The 15440-nt window shown below is 34.4% G+C and overlaps 1 protein-coding gene and 1 non-coding gene across 8 annotated transcripts in view; one reads left to right on the top strand and one right to left on the bottom strand.

Moving 5' to 3' along the window:
• Nucleotides 1-15440, top strand: part of TNNI3K (TNNI3 interacting kinase) — a 283823-nt gene that overhangs the window by 39317 nt on the left and 229066 nt on the right. The window lies entirely within an intron of this gene.
• On the bottom strand, nt 14867-14970 carry LOC124516760 (U6 spliceosomal RNA). The gene has a single exon (XR_006963162.1). It is a non-coding gene; the product is annotated as a U6 spliceosomal RNA (small nuclear RNA).

Below are 15440 nucleotides of genomic sequence, written 5' to 3'. Positions count from 1 at the left end.
CCGGAGTTTCAGAGCTTCTAAGCTCCCTGTGTCCTAAGCAGGCAGGAAATTACTACTCTTCTCCTCCTCAATTAGGAATACATTGGAAGACCAATATTTTCTATCTGATCTTTAAATACAGTAGTAAAGTAGATGGTGAGTACTACCTACTTTCTCTCAGGGATAATTCATTCTGGGATAGTATTTAGGGAGTAGAGGACTTTAAGTATTTTATCTTTTCTGAACATTGTGTGAGTTATTCTCCGTATGGCTGACTTTTGTGGATCTCAAAAGAACCTTTAGAAAGTTGCTGAGGTTGGACGAGTGAGAGTGAGAGGCTAGAGTCCCCATGAGTGACTCTCAACAGTTGCGCTCTGTCACAGCATCTCTCTTCTGAGGTGTCCCTCAAAGACACTCAGCACCTCTGCCTCTTATCCCTTATTCTTGCACAACTGAATATCAGACTAATATAGCTATTATAAAGCAGGGAACTGTTAAGGAAATCACACAAAGCTTTCTAGAGTTACTCTGAGATGTAATTCAAGTACAACCACTTGGAGCATCTTTAACCTTGATGCCCTTTTACTTTGTTCTGTGCCCTGAAGTAGGCTACTAGCTCCCTTAGTCCTGGGATGAGCAGTCTCATAATTGCTGCAGATTTCCACACCTGAGAAAGATCCTACCAGGAGTTGAAGAATCATTTTCATAATACTTTCCTGAAAGGTATTCATCAAGCTACCCAGGAAACTTGGGGGGAAATTCCAAACTAAATAAGACAAAAGCAATGGATGCAAATCTTTTGTCTAGAACTATCAAAGACATTACTGATAGTGATCAATATGTTGCCTCATTCTGTCATTCATACTGTCATTATCTTACTCTTTATTCACAGTGTTATTATCTTCCTGGACTTCCTACAATAGTATTCTGACTTATAAGGCCTGTCTTCCAATCTTTTACAGTCCTATTTTATCCTAAATACGCCTGAAATTTTGCCAGGTTCTCTAACATGTGGCTTTGATTGAGTCATTCCTCTGACCAAGAGACTTGCTTATCCCAAAACACACCCAGCAGGGATTAAGTGATAGTGATCCAATTCTCCTACCTTTTCAGCCATGGGTTTTGATACTTTTCATTTTGCAGCCCATGCTCTAAATTCAGTGAACTGTTATGCATTTATATTCCCTATGCTTTTTATTACACTATAGTCTCTTTATAGTTTGCCTCTCCCACCCATCCTCAAATTTCAGCTAAAATGCCACTTTCATTAAACTGCTGGATTCCTTTAGCTTGAGGTGTTTCCATGTTTCTAGCCATGGTACTTTTTCTATGCCTTTCTCATAGTATTTAACACTGCCTGTTTTATAAATATGGTTATATTTTACTATTTTATTATATAGTTTTCTTGAGCATAGGAACTGCATGTTAAAATCTCTATATAGCTCTCACAGATTCTAGTATGGTGCTTTTGCATATACTAGTTTGTTTTTTTTTTAACTTAGAGCATTTCTTTTTTTTTTCTTTATTTCTTTCTAAACTTTTTATTTATTTATTCATTTAAGTAATCTCTACAGCCAACGTGGGGCTAGAACTCATGACCCCAAGATCAAGAGTAGCACGCTCTTCCAACTGAGCCAGCCAGGTGCCCTGAATATTGTAGGTTTTTAATAAATGTTTGTTGAATGACTAAATTAATGATTATGCAAGTGTTTTACAAATCACACAGAATGAGGAAAATAATTTCTCTTCTCCATAAATGCACAAGAGATTATAATGATATCTTTAATAAGGAAAGTAGCTTACAAAATCACAAGCAATTTTCATAAATAGCTTCATACAAATTACTCTTAAAAAAATCTATAAAATGAAGTAAGGGGGAACCTGGATGGCTCAGTCAGTTGAGCATCCGGCTTCGGCTCAGGTCATGATCCCACAGTTTGTGGGTTCGAGCCCCGTGTCGGGCTCTGTGCTGACAGCCCAGAGCCCGGAGCCTGCTTCTGATTCTGTGTCTCCCTCTCTCTCTGCCCCTCCCCTGCTCTCACTCTGTCTCTGTCTCTCAAAAATAAATAAATGTTAAAAAAAAATTTAAATGAAGTATATAGCCAATACAAACAAAAATAATGATCAAGTTTTGTTTTTAAAATTTTCTCTTTGCCCATTCAATATCTTTTTTAAAGTTTTTTATTTATTTATTTTGCATATTAATGTTATATGTGTTAATATTACCTTTATTAAGTTAAAATTTAAAAATAGTAAAATACACTTTCATTTAAGCTAGAACTCTCTTTTTCTTCTCTTAATATCTATTGGTGGAATTCTGTGTGCTCTTATTTTTTTTCAAGTTTTTATTTCAATTCCAGTAAATTTTTATTTAAATTCCAGTTAGTTAACATACAGTGTTAGTTTCAGGTATACAACTTAGTGATTCAACGCTTCCATACAGCACCCAGGGCTCATGACAAGTGCACTCCTATTTAAAACATAATGGAGGAATTTGGACTTAATCTATTAAGTTTGATCTAACAAAAAAAGTAACAGAGTTTAAGTTTATTCTACTCCACAAAAAACAAGCCCAACATACCCATAAGGGAGCATGGTTAGTCTTTGAGATCTGCATGTCTCTCTCTGTGACTTGGCCGAAATTCCCTAATCTCCATTCTAATCAGTACTGTTGTCTCCAATCTCACATGTGAATTGTGCTTTCTGACATAAAATCAGTTACTGACTCACAGCAGCCTCAGTACTGATAGCTTGTGATCCATTTATGAACTGTCAAGATAAATAAAGATCTTCAGATTATTTATATCTGCTTTTTTTCCCCAGTAAACTTAGAGAATTACTATATATCTAATCCCTCTCCAACTTGATTTTATGTCTTTTAGCCTAATTGGTTGCCAAACTGAATATACAACTTTCACATTGATGATGCAAGAAGAGTGGAAATGTGTTGTTCCAATAAGGAACATGAATTGGTTTAGATGTTGGCACTCCCATCAGCAAGTGTGATAACATAAATCCTTGAAATCCAGTCAATAAATTCTGGAACTGTAATATTTTATAGTAAAAGCCTTTGAAATTTTTTTAGCACTTCCTTCTTTTTGGCGAGTAACCAAGTCTAAACCCTCATTGGAACTTCTGGAATTGTTGAGATTGTGTCTAATATAGATAGCCAAATCTTTTAAATCAGAGTTTAAATAAAATTTGTAATTGAACAAAACCCAGTACCAGTATATGAATAAACTTATTTTTGTTGTACTGCTGTCAAAATTATGATGAAAACTCTCTGTGTTTTGGGCCTTAATATTTTGTGTGTGTTATGATCCAGCAAACTGACTTCTAGAAATTTATTTTATGGAAATCATAAGAGATTAGATCGTAAGGGTGCTCATGTAAAATAAATAAGAAAACAATCTAAATGCCAAGAAACAAATGTTGATTGAATCAAGATGATACATGGGTACAGGGGGATACTATGCAGTCATTAAACATGGCCTTGCACAAGTGTATACAGTTACAAGATGTAAGGTAGTGGTCCTGTTTTATTCTTTTGCACGTAGCTGTCCAGTTCTTCCAAAATCATTTATTGAAGAGATTGTCTTTTCCCCATTGTATATTCTTCCCTCCTTTGTCATAGATTAATTGACCATATATTTACAGTTTTTTCTGGGTTCTCTATCTTATTCCAGAGATCTATATGTCTGTTTTTGTGCCAGTAGCATACTGTTTTGATTACTCTAGCTTTGTGGTATGTTTTGAAATCAGAAAGCATGATATGTCCAGCCTTGTTCTTCTCTCTCAAGATTGCTTTGGTTGTTTGGGATCTTTTGTGGTTCCATACAGATTTCAGAATATTTTGTTTTAGTTCTGAGAAAAATGTTGTTGGTATTTTCATAAAGATTTTATTAAATCCATAGATCACTTTGGGCAGTATGGATAATATCCTTATCCATGAACACAGAATATCTTTTTGTTTATTTGTGTCATCTTCAATTTCTTTCATTAGTGTCTTATAGTTTTCAAAATACAAGTCCTTTTACCTCCTTGGTTAAATTTATTCCTAGGTATTTTATTCTTTTTGATGTGATTGTAAATGGGATTATTTTCTTAATTTCTTTTTCTGATAGCTTGTTAGGATATAGGAAAGCAACTGATTTCTCTATGTTAATTTTGGGTCCTGTGACTTTACTAAATTTGTTTATTTGTTCTAACAGTTTTTGATGGAGTCTATACTGTTTCCTATATATAGTATCATGTCATCTGCAAATAGTGACTTTTATTTCTTCCTTTCCAGTTTGGATGCCTTTTATATCTTTTTCTTTCCTAATTGCTCTGTGTAGGACTTGTAATACTATTTTGAAAGAAAGTGGCATTCTTATCTTGTTTCTGATTTTAGAAGAAAAGTTTTCAGCTTTTCATTATTGACTATGATGTTAGGTGTGGATTTGTCATATATGCCCTATTTTATGTTGAGGTATGTTCCCTCCATAGTAAGTTTCTTGAGAGTTTTTATCATACATAGATGTTGGATTTTGTCAGATGATTTTTCAACATCTGTTGAAATGATCATATGATTTTGATCTTTCTTTTTGTTAGTGTGGTATATCACATTGATTGATTTGCAGATGTTAAGCAATTTTTGCATCCCAGAGTAAATCCCACTTGATTATGGTATATGACCCTTTTAATGTATTGTTGAATTTGGTTTGCTATTTCGTTGAGCTTTTTTCTATGTTCATCAGGGATATGGGCCCATAATTTTGTGGTGTCTTTGTCTGGTTTGTTATTAGGGCAATGCTGGCCTCATAAAGCATTCCATCCTCTTTAATTGGAATACTTTAAGATGGATAGGTTCTAACTGCTCTTACCTATCTTATCTTCAAATGTATTTGAGTTACTTTTCCTACTTTTTTAAGAATTTCTTTTAAATTTCTTAAGATGGATACATGGCTTAGCTCATTAATTTTTAGCTTTTTTTCTTAATCACTTACAAGTCTATATATTTTAAACTTCTACTTTGGCTATATTGTCCAAGTTTTGATGTATCATATTTTGTTGATATTCATTTCAAACTACTTTCTTATTCCAGCGTGAATTCTTTTTTGACCCACAAGTTATTTAGAAGTAGGCTTCCAACTTTATAAATTTAGTATTTTTTATTTACCTTTTTCTTAATGATTTTTAAGTTAATTTACACTGTGGTCAGAGAACTATGTCATTGTTTCCCAGTATTTGAAATGTGTTGAGGGTGCCTGGGTGGCTCAGCCAGTTGTGTCCAACTCTTAATTTCTGCTCAGATTGTGATCTCTCAGTTGGTGACATCAAGCCCTGCGTTAGGCTCCGTGCTGACAGTGCAGAGTCTGCTTGGAATTCTCTCTCTTTCTCTCTCTCTCTCCCACCCCTCTCGAGTGCATGCACTCCCTGTCTCTCTCAAAATAAATAAATAAATAAATAAATAAATAAATAAATAAATAAATAAACAAACCTCAAAAAAGAAAAGAAATATGTTGAGTTTTGGTATATGGGCCAGTATATGATCGATTTTGTGAAAGTTCTATGTGTTCCTGAAATGAATATGCACTCTGCTATCGTTTGTTAATGTGTGTTGTAAGAGCCAATTAGGTCAAGTGTTTATGTCCTTCATATCTTTTATGTATTTTGTGGGTTTCTTGTTTGTTTGTTTGTTTTGGCTTATGCTTTCAACTCTGTGTTAAAAATTCTCTACTGTAGATCTGTTTCTTTGTTTTAATTCTGTACATTTTTCCTAATTTATTTTGATACTGTGTTACTAGATATGCACAAATTTAACATGATTATAGTTTCCTAGGAGAATCAATCCTTTCATTACAACAAATTAAACTTCTTTATCTCCAGCAATGCTTTAATTTACCCAAGAAGTCTAATTTTTCTCATATAAATATAACAATATATACCTCTCTTGCTTAGAATTTATTGGGCATATCTTTTTCTATCCTTTTACTATAAACCTATGTAAACCTCTTACTTTACAGGTGTCTCTTATACATAGCATATAATTGGATTTTATTTTATCCTACCCAGAAATTCATTATTTTAATTAATCCATTTGCATTGTATAGAGTTAAATCTACCAACATATTTTGAACTTCCATTTGTTTCATCTTGCTTTGTTTAAAAAATTAAATGTCTGTATATGGATGGCCTATTTCTAGACACTTTATTCTATCCTATTGTTCTGTTTGTTTGCTGCATGTGAAAATCACTCAACTTTCATTGCTGAAGCTTTATAACAAATTTTGATATCCAGGGGTATAAATGTGATAATCTTTTTATAATTATTTTTAAAATTTTCTTTGCCATTTTTGGCCTTTTACATTCATTATAAATTTTATTTTCTTTTCTTTAAGTTTTTATTTATTTATTTTGAGAGAGAGAGAGAGAGAGAAAGAGAAGGAAAGAGAGAAAGAATCCCCAGCAGGCTCCACACTGTCCACACAGAACCCGATGCAGGGCTCAAACTCATGAACTGATAGATCATGACCTGTACTGAAGCCAAGTGTCAGACGCTTAACCAACTGAGCCACCCAGGTGCCCTACATCCATTATAAATTTTAAAATCAGATTGTCCATTTGGGTGATATTACAGCTATGGTTCCTTTTTTTGTCATTTATTTACTTTAATATATATACTTCAATATTTACCTATATTCAAAATATACTTAACCCCTCCAATACCCCTCCAAAAGCCACATTCTATTACCACATCATGCTCAAATTCCAGGATCTCCTCAAGTAAATCAGGTTCAAGTGTGGATGAGAATTCTTAAGTTTGGTGCTTCTACTATGGTTTATCTCAACTGGAATTCCTGTGGAATAGCAACAGGTTGTTTGCCTCCCACACACCCAGCATACAGTGGTAAGTAGGCATAGATAATCACAATAGACATATCTATTCAGAGTAGAAGATGGACACACACAGCAGATAACCTCATATTGTTGTCATAGAGACTCAAACATCATAGTATGGTCAGATAGTACAAATAATAATGAATGATTGTAATGAGATGTGAGGGCTCTTGATCATTTATACAGTTTTGAAGAAGAACATTTTTAGGTAATAAATGGTAATGTGTGTGTGTGCTGCATTTAAATATAAATGCACAACTGCTGTTTGATTATTATAATTTTCATCATGCTATATATTCTAATTTCTTGATCATTCAGCTTTGGGAGTTAAATCATGTAAAATTTTAAATTTTTTTTTTCAACGTTTATTTATTTTTGGGACAGAGAGAGACAGAGCATGAACGGGGGAGGGGCAGAGAGAGAGGGAGACACAGAATCGGAAACAGGCTCCAGGCTCTGAGCCATCAGCCCAGAGCCTGACGCGGGGCTCGAACTCCCGGACCGCGAGATCGTGACCTGGCTGAAGTCGGACGCTTAACCGACTGCGCCACCCAGGCGCCCCAAATCATGTAAAATTTTAGAGATAACATGTATCTGGAATAGATCAGGTCCTAGGTATTCAGCGAAATCTTCCCCTACTGTACCTTTCTCTCCTTTTAAATCTTCAAATCATGTTATAGTTTTGTACTTATCAAGTTTGGGCAATGAAAACTGAGGCTCTTCTCCCTTCTACTACATAGAACATGCTTCCCTGTATCTTACAGGGGGACACATGAAGGAATAATATTAAGATCAGCAAAATAGTAGACATCTCTTGGTTAATAAAATTCTATAAAATATTTTAGATGTTTTAATTTTAATTCTGAAGGAATGAGAAAGTGTCCATCTTGGCTTATAAAAGAACATCAGTATCTTTTCTAAAAGTGCCATAAATAAGACAGAAACTGGCAGATTTATTGTTGATCTATGTTTAATTTAAATTTGTTTTTAGAATATAGGAAAAGTGGTGAAAGGAAACTGACAGCTTTGAATAGATATATGGTCTAAAACTCTGTACTACATCACTCATTTTAAATTAAGACTTGATATTATTCTTTCTGAAATATATCAGATGTGGAAAGACACAGAGTGTGGTCCTCTGAAAAACGGGAGAGAGGGGGAGAAAAGCAGAAATAAAGTACCTCTTAAATTATTGATTTTGTGAAACATATCAAATTACTTGTCATCATAAATGTGGCAGCCTATAACTTGAAGTGTGTTGACCAGTGATGACCTTAATGTGTTTGGATGCTTACTGGCTTTTGCACCTTTATGGCAGAGCATTAAAGTATATTTTATGTTTAGATAATTTATCAATGTATAGGTGTGTAATCCTATTTATCTTGCTATTTTATCAGGTTGCTAGTGTGAGGCCAATATTTTAATAAGCTATGTATCAAATAAGTAGACTTTAGCAATTTGAAAGACATTTTTGATACAGTATATTTCTATACTAATAGTATGTCATTGGCCAAACTATTGGGAAGTAAATTATAGCACAGATTAAGCTCCCTCTCTATGAAAATAACTTTTATTGAGTGTTTTCAATATGCCAGTTGTTTTCTAAGCACTTTACATTATCTCTTTATATTCTCATTATAACTCCACAAGATGGGTGATATTATTATCCTCATTTTATAAATGAGGAAACTAAGTCACCCTACTGGGTGTGGGAACAGTCAAGGTGGGAAAAATAGTATAAGAAACATCATGGTATATGTGGGGAAATATAAGCAATTCTGTGTAAACCTAACACATTAACAAAGTCCTATATTTCACAGTGTATTAAATAGCCAAATCATATCTCAGCTTTATATGTGTTTTCTTTTAACAAAACTCATATCTGACCTGCAGCCAATGTTTGTTACTGTTCCTGATTGAAACTCCTTGAGTGGAATTACAGAATTGTCATCTCAGTATTAAAGGTATTAAAGGTGAAGATTAAAGTGCATAAATGATTTGTCAGGGAGAGTGCCTGGAGAAGAACATAGAGCACTGAAATCTTACCCCAAAGCTTTGGTTTTCTAGGTTAGATAAGACCAGCTCCAACTAAGATGTTGGAATAGAATTGAGCATGATTATTTATAAGTCCCATCCCAGTTTCTAGCAGACACCAGTCATGAGGCAACACATCTATTGATTAAAAGTGTAGGTATGCTCTGGAGACCAGAAAATTTAGGTTTAACTGAGTAGGGGTGGGGCGAATACTTTATCTCTAACCCTAAATTTCTTTCTCTCTAACATAATCATAACAGGATTTACTTTTTATGTTGTTGTGAGGAATAAATGTAACTAAAGAGCCTAGAACCATGATTGGTATTGACATATGCAGGTTCTGTTTCTTTTATTCTTTATAAATATGCTGACAATGTGTGATTGTGCATTTCTATGGAAATGTATACAGGAATTCTGTTAAAGATATGACTATAAAATGCACACATATTCCCTTTGTTTTGTTTGACATTTGGTAAGAACATTTAATGTGACATCTACCCTCTTAACAAATTTTGAAGTATACAGTACCGTATTGTTTACTCTAGGCAGTATGTTATACAGAATTTATGTTTCTAGAATTTATTCAACTAGCATAACTGAAACTTTATACCCATTAAACAGCAACTCCCAATTTCTCCAACCCAACAGCCTCCAGCAGCCACTGTTGTACTCTCTACTTAAAAAATTTGACTATTTTATATACCTCATATAAAAGGACTCATGCAGTATTTGTCCTGTGATGCTTATCTCCTGTAGCATCATGTCCGCTACATTTATGAATGTTGTTGCAAATGGCAGAATTTTTTTATGGCTAAATAATGTTCTGCTGTATATCCATTACCACATTGTCTTTATTTATTTTTCAATGGATTCTTAGTTCGTTTCCATATATTGGCTATTGTAAGTAATGCTGCAATAAACATGGGAGTGCTAATATCTGTTTGAGGTTCTGATTTCAATTATTTTGAAATATCCAGAAGTGGTATTGCTGGATCATTTGGTATTTCCATTTTTAATGTTTTGAGGAATATCTGTAGTGTTTTGCATGACTGCTGTGCCATTTTGTATTCTGCCAACACTGTATAGGGTTCCTATTTTTTCACAACTTCACCAACACTTTTTTTTTTTTTAAATAATAGCTATTCTAGGGATACCTGGGTAGCTCAGTCGGTTGATTTCTGCTCAGGTCATGAACTCACCATCATGAGGCTGAGCCCTGCATGGGGCTCTGTGCTGAGCATGGAGCCTGCTTAAGCTTCTATCATGCCCTCTCCATCTACCCCTCTCCACTCATGCTTGTGCGTGCTCTCTCTCTCTCTCTCTCTTTAAAAAACAATAAATAAATACATACATACATACATACATACATACATACATACATACATAAATAAATAAAAGCTATCCTAACAAATGTGAGGTGACATTTCATTGTGGTTTTTATTTGCATTTCCCTGATAGTTACTGATATTGAGCATATTTTCATATTCATGCTGGGTGTGTGTATGTTTTCTTTGGAAAAATGTCTGTCCAAGTCCTTTGCCCATTTTTTAATGGGTTGCTTGGGTTTTCTTGTTACTGAGTTGTAGGAGATCCTTATATATTTTGGAAATTAGTCCCTTATCAGCTATATGGTTTACAAATATTTTCTCCTATTCTGTAGGTTGCCTTTTCATTTTTTGAATTGTTTCCTTTGCCATGCAAAAACTTTTTAGTTTGATGTCTCTTTGTCTCTTGTCTCTTTTTGTGATTGCAGTGACAGTAAACGTGTATTTGCGTATGTCCAAATTCATCAAATTGTAACCATTGAGTATGTGCAGTTCTTTGTATATAAATTATACCTCAATAAAACTGCTTAAGAAATAAAATATGTACACATTTCTCTCTTATCTGTGTTAGTAAGGAGTGATATAAGGAATTAGGAGTAACCTAGATAATTCTAGAAAATGTAAGAACATAAAAGAAATCAATAGCATCAATCACATTAAATGCTCATACAGAGAGGGGGTATAACAGAAGGTGAGTTCAAATTCATAGATCATTTACAAGTCCCAGAAAGAGTTGAGTGTGGAGAATTAACCCATTGTGTCCTAGGACATGAAACTTTTGGATGACCCTAGTGTGACAGAGCTGCTCACCAAAATCTGTATTCGCCTTCCTGGATGTTCAGGAAGACTACATTCCCCACTCTTACTTGTGGTTTGGTTTGACCTCAAACTGAGCACTCAATGAAAGTGAGGTACATCATTTTCAAGTGTGGCCTCCAAAATCTTCACAGCTTTCTCTGCATACACTTTTTTCTTTTCTTGTTGACTGGAATGAAGCCAGCTCTTAGAGGAACCTTGGGAAACATTTGGTGAAAATAGCAGAAACTTCTAAACAACTGTGTGGAAGAAGGCTCCATGCCAACTTGTTTACCTAGTGATTATTAGTAAATGAGCAAGAAATGAACTTCTACTGGGTTTGAAACATAAATTTGTGGATCCACTTATTGCAGCAGTGACTATTACCATATTATACTTATTTATTACAATGATAGGGTAATGGAATATAATGAAAGTTATAGTATATAGAAGTAACATATCAGATATCCATTTCTGTGGGCCTCCACAGGAAGAGGAGACATGGATAAAGGATTTGGAAGTGAGAAAGAGATAGAAAGCAAGTGGGGACTGTATCTCTGGATAGTTTTTAAGTCAGATCTTCAACTTTGACATTGATTCTCAGGCAGGCTGCAAGTGGTTAGATGCTCTTTGAAAGCCAGATTAGGGTGAAAGCGCTGTAGAAGCCTATTGTGGGACTCACAGGAAGCAGAGTCACACAGACATTAGGGATCAGGATGTTTATTGGAACATGCCTTCAGAATCCACACCAAGGGAGAACGGAGGAAGCAGGACTGAGCTGGGGAGAGATTGGACTGTGATGCAGTCTCAGTAAGAGCTCAGTCAATCCAGAGAGAACTCTGAAGCTGGGATGACCTTTGAGAGTTTTCCAAGTTGGAATGAGGAGCCTGGGCCTTTATACTGGCAAAATAACCAGTCGTTAGAATCTAGTGACAGGGCAGCTCTCTTTGGCCAAGGGAGATCTCCAGAGAGGGCAGAGAGCTGAGGGCTGTGCTGTTAGCCCAGCAATACTCCTGGCATCTTGGGTAATACATTCTTCAGACATTAGAAAGCCCTCTTATCTTAAGTGATCAGGACCTACAATTAATTGGCTAATTGAAAAAACATTGGTAAAAGAGAGAACTTGTATTAAAAATACATACCATAGTTGAATATTTTATTTTCATTTTAACATAAATACACATTTATTCGTCACACTGTATTTTTTTTTATTTTTTTAACATTTATTCATTTTTGAGACAGAGAGAGACAGAGCATGAATGGGGGAAGGTCAGAGAGAGAGGGAGACACAGAATCTGAAACAGGCTCCAGGCTCTGAGCTGTCAGCACAGAGCCCGACACGGGGCTCGAACTCACGGACCACGAGATCATGACCTGAGCCGAAGCTGGACGCCCAGGTGCCCCAGTTTGTCACACTTTAAATATGAAGCCAAAGATTTTCTTTACATGCAAGTCCCTAAGTTGGTATTCAGGAAACTCTTTCTTGCTTACATAATACTTGTTAATGAATTAGATACAATTTATTGCTTTAGTTTCTTTTGAATAAACAATTTAAAATATAGTAATCGGAATATGAAATACCACTAAGTTTTTTACTACTTTTTCCTACTTATATTTCATTAGTTTTTATTAATACCCCTATAAATTATATTCATAAAATAAACAGGAAACTAATATCAGTTTGGGAATGAAATATGACTGGTTTTTGGAAAGCACGGGGTTTAAATCAGAGGAGAAGTTTTGAAAAGATACCGACAAGCTGCAAATGTTTAAGCAATATGTCACCAAGTCTCTTTTGCTGCATTAGAAACAGTTATTTTGGGACTGGCTAAGTGAGATCCCCAGGTAGGTCTTGCTATGCAGATTTTTTTCAGCTTTATTAAGGTATTATTGACAAATAAAAATTGTATATATTTAGGTTGTACAACATGATGTTTTGAATGTATATATGCATTGTGTAATGATTACTATAGTCAAGCTAACGAACATATTCATCACCTCTCATAGTTACAATTTTCTTCATGGTAAAAACACTTGAGATCTACTCTCTTAGCAAATTTCAAGTGTATAATACATTATTATTAACTATAGTCATCATACTGTATATTGGGTGCCCAGAATTTATTCATCATCTAACCGCAGGTTGTTAGCCCTGAACAACATCTTCCTATTTCCTCCAACCCTTCCTCCAACCCTGTAACCAGTACTCCACCCTCTGTTACATTGAGTTTGATTTTTTTTTTTTTTGAAGTCCACTTGTAAGTGAGATCATGCAGTATTTGTCTTTCTGTGCCTGGTTTAAGTCACTTAGCATAGTGTCTTCTAGGTGCATTCATTTGTCACAAATGGCAGGATTTACTTTTTAAATTTATTTTAATGTTTATTTATTTTTGAGAAAGAGAGAGAGCACAAGCAGGGGAGGGACAGAGAGAGAGGGAGACACAGAATCAAAAGCAGGCTCCAGGCTCTGAGCTGTCAGCAACAGAGCTCAATGCGGGGCTCAAACTCACAGACAGTGAGATCATGACCTGAGCCAAAGTTGGATGCTTAACCTAGTGAGCCACCCAAGGAAAGCCCTTGGATTTCCACTTTTTAAAAAAAAGCCAGATAATATTTCATTACATATGTATGTTATATTTCATATATCTGTTAGTGAGCACTTAAGTTGTTCCATATCTTGACCACTGTGAATAATGCTGTAATGAACTCATAGTACAGCTACCAATCTGACATAGTGACTTTATTTTCTTTGGCTATATACTCGTATGTGACATTTTTGGATCATATGATACTTTTTTTAACTTTATGAGGAAACTCCATACTGTTTCTGTAATTGCTGTTCCAGTTTACATTCCCACCAATAGCATACAAGTGCTCCCTTTTCTCTACTTCCTCACCAACACTTATTTTTGACTTTTGGTAATAGTCATACTATTACTATGAGGTAGTATCTCATTGTAGTATCTCACTGTAGTTTTGATGTGTGTTTCTCTTATGATTAGTGATGTTGAGCATCTTTTATGCACGTGTTGTCTATTTGTGTGTCTTCTTTATAAAAAATATCTGTCAGGTCCTTTGCCTATATTTAAATGGACTTATTTGAATTTTTTTGCTGTTTAGTTTTATGAGTTCTTTATGTAATTTGGATATTAATCTCTTGTGAGACATATGTTTTGAAGATACTATCTTCTATTCCATAAGCTGCCTTTTCATTTTGTTCATTGTTTCTTTGGTTATGCAAAAACCTTTAAGTTTCATACTGTCTGCTTCATTTATTTTTGCTTTTGTTATCTGTGCTTTTGGTGTCAAATCCCCCCCTGCAAAAAAAAAAAAAAAAAACTTATTGCCAAGAGTAATGTCAAGGAAGTTTTCCCCTGTGTTTTCTTCTAGGAATTTCATGTCTTCATTTAAGGCTTTCATCCAGTTTCAGTTAAATGTTACGGGTAGTATGAAATATGCATCCTTTTTCTTTTTCTTTTCTTTTCTTTTTTTTTTTTTTTTTTGTATGTGGATCTCTAGTTTTCCCAAAATAATTTGTTGAAGAAACTTTCCACATTGTGTATTCTTGGCAACTTTGTCAAAGATTAGTTGAATACATATGCATGGTTTTATTTCTGGGCTTTTTATTCTGTTCCAAAGGTCTAAATATCTGTTTTTAAACTAGTACCATAGTGTTTTGATTTTTATCACTTTATAATATAATTTGAAAGCAACAAGTGTGATGCCTCCAACTTTGTTCTTCTTGCTCAAGATTGCTTTAGCTATCTAGGCTCTTTTTTCTTTTAATTCCACTAGAGTTAACATATAGTGTTATATTACTTTCAGGTGTACAATATAGTGATTCAATAATTAAAAATCTGAAACACTTCACAAATATGCATGTCATTCTTGCACAGGAGCCACACTAGTCTCTGTATCATTCCAGTTTTATTCTATGTGCTACTGAAGTGAGTACTATCTGAGCGCTTTTGTGGTTTCCATATAAATTGTTTTTTTTTTTATTTCTGTGTAAAATGCTATTGGAATTTTGATAGGGATTACATTGAATGTGTGTGCTATTTTGGGTAGTATGGATATTTTAACAATTTTAATTCTTCCAATCCATGAACAGTGGATATCTTTGCATTTATTTGTATCTTAAGATTTTTGTACAACTAATTTTTGTATGTTGATTTTGTATTGAGCATCTCTATTGATTTATTTATTATTTTTTAACAGATTTTGGTGGATCTAGATAAGATCATGTCATCTACAAACAGAGACAATTTTACTTCTTTCTTTCTGATTTGGATGCCTTTTATTTATTTCTTTTTCTTGCTAAATTTCTTTGATGGGACTTCCACTATTATATTGAACAAAATTGGGCATCCTTGTCTTGTTCCTGATCATAAAAGAAAAACTTTCAGCCCTTCACCATTAAGTATG

This window comes from Lynx rufus, unplaced genomic scaffold (genome assembly GCF_022079265.1).
Source record: "Lynx rufus isolate CCGP_SWC_20201006 ecotype Redwood Valley unplaced genomic scaffold, mLynRuf1.p SCAF_2, whole genome shotgun sequence".
Taxonomy (NCBI): Eukaryota; Metazoa; Chordata; class Mammalia; order Carnivora; family Felidae; genus Lynx; species Lynx rufus.
The sequence above is the reverse complement of the archived record's forward strand: the minus strand, read 5'-3'. Positions and strand labels throughout refer to the sequence as shown.